The following is an 8227-nucleotide window of genomic DNA, read 5'->3' as shown; positions in this document are numbered from 1 at the left end:
GCCCTCAAATCACAGATATGGAATTCAGATTCTGGCGAGGAGTCATGTTCTAGGATAGTGGAGGTCTTTGCAGTTAAGGTTTGTTGTGTTGTTCTTGCAATCTGAAATTATTCTTTTAAAGCTTTGGAGCTGGTCAAGGAGTTTACAGGCAATGTTTCATGGTGTTAAAACATATTCTAATGATGGTTTTACTATTATTTAAGTCTTTCATCATTAGTACTGTATCTTCATCTGTATCTATGGCATCCTTATTATCAGGTGTCCTGTTTTGAAAGACAATGAGCAATTCTGGAAAACACATGTACAGATAAGTGTATGATGCCATCAGCTGAAAAGCATAGTGAATATATATAAAAGCATCAATGTGTTTCTATAGAAACCCAGCCAAATCCTTCAGCAACTTTCAAAACATCCAGCAGGGATCCAACACTTTTTATCTGACATAGGCTATACTGGAGTCTCCAGAACATGATAACTTCCTCTTTGGTGGAATAGTTTTTTCTATTTCTTCTTCCCTTTAATATTAGAGCTGAAGAGTTTAGGAGGGATATTCATAGGTGATGTTTAATGCGGCATAACCTGGACTCGTATACTCTGTTATACCTGCCTCAGAATTCCTTCAATTCCCTTATAATCACAGACTGATGAGTGAGTATAAGGGAATCTAAGCTGCTGTCAACTGCAGGCCAAAGTGCTGAAAGAAAGCATAGTAAGATGTACATTACAATAGGGTGGGGACTACTACAGTTTATGCCTCGTTACACTTGCCTTTCTTTTGGTCCCGCAGTGCAGACCTTATAAAACTTTGATGTGCAAGACGGGTGTGTCTGTCTGTCTGATTCTCTAGTAGGTTGCACCTTGTCTGGTCAATTACACCTATGCTCATGCATCTGTGGATGCAAAGAATTTAGGACAGGAAGGTGTTTAACCAGGAACTCAGATCTTGTCTATGGTTAACTGGATGTGCTCTAGGTTCCATACCTCAGAGTCCCCACCCAGCAGACTTGTTCCCCCAAACCGCATCTATCAACAGAGAGGAAACTAAGGACAGGATTAACTATAAAGAAAACTGGTTTATTAAACAGTGACTCAAATAGGAAACAGTAACTTGTAGGACCCTCAGCAAAAGAATACACAAAGGTACAGGTTGGCACAACAAACTGACATCAAGTCAAGGTCCCAAACCCATAAGGACAAAGAGGAATTTACTACAGGTAAGGTACAGAGGTAGACAGCATACTACTCCAGATTCAGAGGAATGGACCCACGACCGAGGACATCACGGATGGAATACATCATTACATCAAGGTGAGGACACAGGAGTTCAGGATACAAATAAGAAACTGATAGCTGGAACTATGGAGTTTGGATCTTCTTCTTTGGTCTTCTGTAGACTCCTTGAAGTCTTAGCTAGGACATGTACTGTGCTGCCACCAGGAAGGACAGCCTCTCCTCTCCTACAGCAGACTTTTATGCTTTCCTGTTACTAGGTAGAACACAGGCCATATGCCCTTTGCTCTTTCCCACCTTAGAGAGAAAAAGGTGCCAATTGTCTCAAGAAGAAGGTTACCAACATGGTAAACTAACAACAACTCCTTACAAACAAAATGGCGAAGTGCCTAAACAAAATGGAATTTGCAGTTTTTCCCCTACAAAGGGACCTCCCCGGTCATTGAGTCCAGTCCCCTGCTTTCACAGACAGCATCATTAAATACCATTAATAAAATAATCAAACACTGGCTGCCCCAGGATCAGGAGAACAGAAAGATAGGTCAGAGTTCCCCTCCCCCATTCATCCATTCAGCCTACAGTCTCTAACTTGAGTCTAGAAGGAGATTAGGTAGGCACAACATATACACTGATGGAGCTAGAATGGTGTGTTATACCTTGGAAAGGTCCGACAGAATTTCCCTGGAGTGAATCCTGATTTACAATGGTGTGAGAGGAGGATCAGGCCCTTTATGCCTGTCTGAGTGACAGTGATGCCCAGAATACATGTAGAGTCCCAGTTCTGACAAGCCTGGTTAGTAACTTTCAGTGCTCTACAGTGAAAGCAGAATATATAATAAAGTCAGGGCTTAGTACAAAAAGAATATTGAAGTTGATATTAATGTTAAAATGCATGAGTGGTTTGTTACAGATTTTTTTTTGTCAAACGCAATATGTTATCAACTGTACTAAAACTGGGACTTTCAATCTTATTTTGAAAAGTATTAGTAATTTCACAAGGGTTTTTTTTAACTTCAATTTTACTTAAAACCCTCCCTGATCACTGCTTATTGGTAGTTTCAGACTGGTGTTATCAAACTAAGTTTTCATAATGGAGAAAATTATAGGCAGGTAGCAAATATGTAACAGCTGTTTCATGATATTTATAGACTTTACAGCATTGTCTAAAGTAATTAATTCTAAATTTACAGAAGTTTCAGGTCAGCTACAGATAGCTCCATCTAACTCATGCATATGGACATATAGGGTATGATTCTCCTATGGCCTCAGTAGAGTTAATCCTGATTTATGTGCCTGATTCAAAGTCCTTATAAATCAATGGAAAATCTCCTGCTCATTTCAGTGGGCTTTGGATCAGGCCTTCTAGGGGAGAGGGTCTCCACTGCAGCCCCAGCCCAAATGTCTACACTGCAATTGTATAGCCCCACAGCCAGAACCCCATAAGCCCGAGTCAGCTGATGCTGGCCAGGCACAGGTGTTTTACTGCAGTGTAGGCATACCCCGAAAGTCCTTTCTACAGTGTAGGCATACCTCCTAAAGTCCTTGACTGAAAGAAGGGGGGGGAAGGGAAGGAAAAGATTTTCAGGGACCACTTTTAAACCAACATGAATTTAAGGATAACTCTTTGTATTTGACTTGACGCCAATCCTTTTTCATGAAACTCCGCTCTCCACCAGTGGACAGTAGACACCTGTTTAGTAGTTTTGCAGTGTCAGTTGACATCAGGATGATTTGAATTTATATCTCCAAGTTTATGTGTATGTAGCATTTGACCAAATTCCAGGTCTGGCAAGTGCTGTCCTACAGAGGACAGGAAACCTAAGTCACAACTGAATTAATGAGTAGCTGGGAATTTTAGATGAATAGCACTCCAAATAGTGCAAAAGCTGATACCGTATTGTTATTAATTAAACTGACAATCATTAGCTATTTTAATCCTGTTGTATTCACTCAAAACCACAAATCCAAATCAAATTGAAAATAACCCAACTTCCTTTAAAAAACAAACAAAAAACAAATCACATTAAGAAGATATTTTTGACTAATTCTATCACTTGCTATAGAAAGTTACCACTTCACCAAGAAGGTATGTCAAAGTTCTGAATAAATTTGAAAAATAGAGCTTGAGGAAGTCTAAAGGGATGACAGAGTATAGCTACAAGCAAAAGTTATTATTAGTGACATCATAAGTAGTACCATGTTATACAAACTGTGGCATACACCTTGGTGGTCATGTGGGTAAGAAGATCAGCCATTTAAGTAAATCAAAGTGAAAAGAATGGCTTTGTTTAAAATAATAATTAGCACCCACATAACACCTTTCATCTGAGGACCTCAAAGCATTTTATAAACATTTAATTTGCATGCAAGACTTAAAGGATATCATTTAATTGAAGGTGATGGTGTTAGGATCTTTTTGCTCCATAAGCTGGAGCACTGACTATATGGTGGCAGGCCATAGGTCCAAAAGGCTGTTTCGGGGGTGGAGGAGTGGGAGGGGGTTAATATAAGGATATATTTTGGTCCGTGTCTGAACATTCTGATCTAAAATTCTGGGTAAATCTGTATCCCAGCAGCAAGGCTGGATTAACCTTCATCCAGTGCCAAGAAAAAAGTTACTTTAACTGTGATGTGTGGGCCTTTTGTCCCCCAAATGTTTTTAGAAACTAAGAACAATTCTTTAATATTTTAGGTGAAAAACATTATTTAATTAGTGAATTGAAAGAACTAGCAGGAGTCTCGTTCAGTGTGAGCCTATATCCAATTTCACACATCAGCATTGATGCGGAGTGGTCAGTGCATACAAATTCACTGCATTTGCCACATTGCTTGCAGTTCTTCTGGCCAGCTGACCTTGGGCAAATGTGGCAGTTTGCTCCAATGTGCTCCAGTGGTGGCTGGTTTTCAATGGTAGCCAAGGTACAAGAGTGCTGCTTTAATGGGCATAGTGAGATGGTGGGTGACATGTTCTGAGATGCAATCCCAACCAGTGAGGGGTTGTGTCACTGCTGCCCTGTGACCATGAATGCCTCAAAATGTTCTGCTGCTGTGGTTCTCTTGTCAGGACACTTCCAGCCAGCGGACAGTGTGTGTGGCCAGAGCATGCTCTACAGGGACTGGCTCCTACAAAGTGACCAAGACAATTTCAAAACATGTACATTGCAGTGGAGAATTTTATGGGGTTTCTTTTTGTCTCCTTCTACAACCTTGACATGATGTATCATCAGTAGCATTATTACTGACTTGCCCTTCTTTGGAACATAGGAAACCAAGGTGAGTGGCCCAGGAAACCCGAACGCTGATGACAATTTTTAACTGCTGCAATGTGGATGCATCTTACTGGGTATATCTGGCTTGTTTTGTTGGATTGTTCCAACATAGGTCAAATTTTTGTTGAGTAGATCTTCAGCAAACTGAATATTAGTGAAGAAATTACCATCAACTACATTTCTTCCAGTCTCATACCAGGATTGAACACAAGCATCTTGTTGTTTGAAGATGAACCTGATGAACAATCAATGGAAACATGGTTTTCCTTCTCAGAGCAATTCTTGACACGAGGTGGCATAAAGTCTCTATCATCTAATATGTTGTCATCACATTACAACTCGTTTTCTGAGTTGCAGATCATTTTTATAAGGACAGAAGCAGGATATCATGCCTGTTGGCTCACCATCTTGAATTATGCAATACAGAAAATCCTCTCAAGAGTCTCCTGAGTCTACAATGTTTGGCACATAATACCTAGGCAGAAAAATCTGCTCAAGAATGTTAGGTAAAGAGAGCCAGCATCTATCTACTTTCTGTTGAGGATACCTAACTAGCCTGGATTTGAAGGGACCAACCTCCCTGCAGCCCCTTCTACCTTAGGGTGACTGTGCGCAGGACCACAGTCATTGCAATGTATTATCAATTAGCACATGCTAACTATTACAATACAAGATACTCTCATTAGAAGCAAATATACATAGAAATACTAAAAATGCAGGATGCCAGTGCAATACCTCTGGCATATATTTGTACCCAACGTACTTTTTTTGACACAGAAAAAATGTTTTTCATGCTAAATTGCTTTTTAAATTTTTGTTGGGCTGAATTGTATGCATATAAAACAGCATTGTTGGAGGGCCACTAGTTCATGAGTTACCACAGCATATATGCATATATGGATGAGGGTTAAGGCATCTGCACAACAGCCATGTGCCTAAGACCCTGGCTCCCCCTCCAGATTTATAAGAAGATACCTGCCTGTAAAGCTTTCATTTTAAAAAGAAATTTGTTTCTAGCCCTCAAATTTCTGGGGGAGAAAAGGTTTGAAAATATGAACTGAGTGTAGCCTTAATGTCTGCCTAAGTCTTCAGACCACCCCGAGAAGTCTCATAAAGCCAAGGAGGAAATCTCCTGGTTCCAAACCAATGTCCTGAGCAGAGCAGATCCCTAGCTATACTCCTGTCACTGCTAGGTGGGTGTAGGAGCCATCACCAGCAATCTACCTTCTGATATGGTTGTGGCTGTTAGGTGGCCATCTGGTGCTGTGCCTGTAGTCTGAGATTTCCTTAAAACCTGACCCAGACTATTAGGATGAAGACACCCATCCTTGATACTCAGTAATAGATACTCATTCTTGCTTGTCACTAGACAAAATGCCAGTGCTCAAAATGTGAGTTTGAGGAGGGAGAGACTGGCATGAAATGTTTTGTCATGTTTTCTTGATTTGCATGAAGGAATATTATTAATGCACCACCCTCATTAACCATCCTTTCTCTAAAAGTTTTTTCTAACTTAGCTAGTTATATTTTTTTCCTGCATGTTTGACTGATTCTTGGGATTTTTTTAAAATTTTTTTTTCATCCTACTGTTCTTGGGCTTCACCCAGTGGTTTACTTTTGTCATTTTATTAAGCACAAATTCAGTAGATTAACATCTTGACATACTTTCTAACCATCTGCTATCAGAAGGTGATATTTAGTGCAACTGTCTGAGCTGAGACAAATTCAGAGTGAATGATTTCTGTAGCCATAGTATTAGCATGTTACCTTCATTAATATAGTGAGATTGTGGGGCCATGACACCAACATCCCCTCCTTTGCTGCCTCTTTGGAGCAAGATCATCATGGCCTGGTAGAACAATTCTTTCAAGACAGAGTGGCCTGAAAGAAAATGGCCTCTTTGAAATTACCATAATTGGTGCCTATGCTTTTTTTTGTAGAGGTTTCACTGCCATTTATAAAGGTGAGAAGGCATCATTAACCACAGGTTTTGACCATGTCCTGTTAAGAGCAAGGTATGGTGGCCAAGATTTTAAAAAATGGATGCACAAAACGAGGCTTCTAAATTCATATTTAGGCAGCTACATTAGCGGCTCCCATTGAAGTCAACTGTATATTTGTGACTTGTACTAGTCATTGATATACACTATGTAACTACAGTATATAGTTACATCTTAGAAAATGCGTTCCCTCCTTGTAGACAGTGTGTACAGAAACATACATTTCTTTGGATGCATGCAAGATAGTGGCTGACATGCTTGTATTACTGGTGCAGCAAAGGGGTTAAAGAAGTCATAAAGGATGCTAACATCTTAGGTTATTGTTCAGAGAAAGTTAGTGGAAAATCTATATCAGGGAAAGGATTCCTGTACTCTTCCAAGTGGGTCATGCAGTCACGGTTTATACACTCTGATTAGTGCCAATCATGTGAGACTGTCTCAAGAGTGCAATGAGTTCTGCACATCAAATGTGAGACACCTGTTCATAGTCTTTTACTCACTTACAACCTCTTGCAAACAACTGGTAGCTGGTATTGTCATACGTTATATCAGCCAGGAGAAGAGGAGGAAAGGTTCTTTCTAAGGCTGCTGTCAGTGTCACTGCATGAATTACCCATGGTTTCTGATAGGAAAAATGGGTGTGTAAGAAATCTGTGACAATTATACAAATGATATGTATGTGGAGAGTGGGGACAAGAATGCCGTTGCTAAAACTCTATCCCTTGAACTAAAGAAGAAGCTGGTGGTGTGGTGGTAGCAGAACCCTTATTCCCCGGATGTACCAACCTCTAGAGGACAACACTGCTCTCTCATGTAAACAGGGCCAGTGTGTTTGGCAGAGTAGGGAGTGCTCAAAATATTTTTTAAATTGGGGTCATAGGTGCCAACTCTCTGGGTGCTCCATGGCTTAAGCACCCACCAAAAAAAAAAAAGTGTGTGTGTGTGAGGGATGCTCAGCACCTGCAGGTCTAGATTAGTCTTTTGTAGGCCCCGGCGCCCAAACTGTTACCTTGCTCCGCCTTCTGCTCAGCCCAGAGGCCCCGCCCCTGTTCAGCCTCTTCCCACTGAGGCCCCGCTCGCACAGGGGGAGGGTGCAGAGAGGAGCACTCACCGGAAAAAACAAAAGTCAGCCCCTGTGATTGGGGCTAAGTCCTAGTCCCCTTACTTCACTAAAATGACTCGTGTGTAAGCCAGTGCTCATTTTAATCTATGAAAATCAGTTTATTTCAAAGCACACATCCATTCCAATTTGGGATTGTAGTCCTTGTAAGAGAAACCAAGTGGAGTCAGTGGAACTTTGGTATCGTGTGCCAGTTATATTACTCTTTGTAACCATGACCTAGGTCAGGTGACGGGGACCAAGAAATAAAGTTAAGTTGTTCTCAGCACTCCTGAGTGTCAGACCCTTATTAAGTACCCTTTGAGTTAATTAATTTAAAATTGTGCAGTAACAACATTTTGCTATTTCAAAATTAAATACAAATTCTGCAGTCTGTGTTTTGCATTGTTGTCTCTTCTTTAATCCCTTGCAGATATTTGTAATTAAACTAGTAAAATATCTGACATCAGGAATGTTAAACTATCTTGGCAATGAAGTGGAATGAAACAGATGAATAATGAGAAGCAACAGATAAGAAGTAATAATGCCCCTTTCATTCTGGAGTTGACGTATGCTCACAAAAAGTTCAGGTCACCTTTATTATTTCGTATCCTCTCTCTGAATCATTG

At 40.4% G+C, this 8227-nt stretch overlaps 1 protein-coding gene across 1 annotated transcript in view; it reads left to right on the top strand.

The window, feature by feature from the left end:
• Positions 1 to 8227, top strand: part of NYAP2 (neuronal tyrosine-phosphorylated phosphoinositide-3-kinase adaptor 2) — a 169136-nt gene continuing 160909 nt past the window's right edge. The window contains exon 1 of the mRNA XM_039489833.1: positions 1 to 78. The gene's annotated coding sequence lies outside the window, so the exon portion shown is untranslated. The remainder of the gene's footprint in view (positions 79 to 8227) is intronic.

The sequence above is a fragment of the Mauremys reevesii genome, linkage group 9 (genome assembly GCF_016161935.1).
Source record: "Mauremys reevesii isolate NIE-2019 linkage group 9, ASM1616193v1, whole genome shotgun sequence".
Lineage (NCBI taxonomy): Eukaryota > Metazoa > Chordata > Testudines > Geoemydidae > Mauremys > Mauremys reevesii.
Note: the sequence above shows the minus strand (reverse complement) of the source record. Positions and strands in the feature narration are given on the sequence as shown.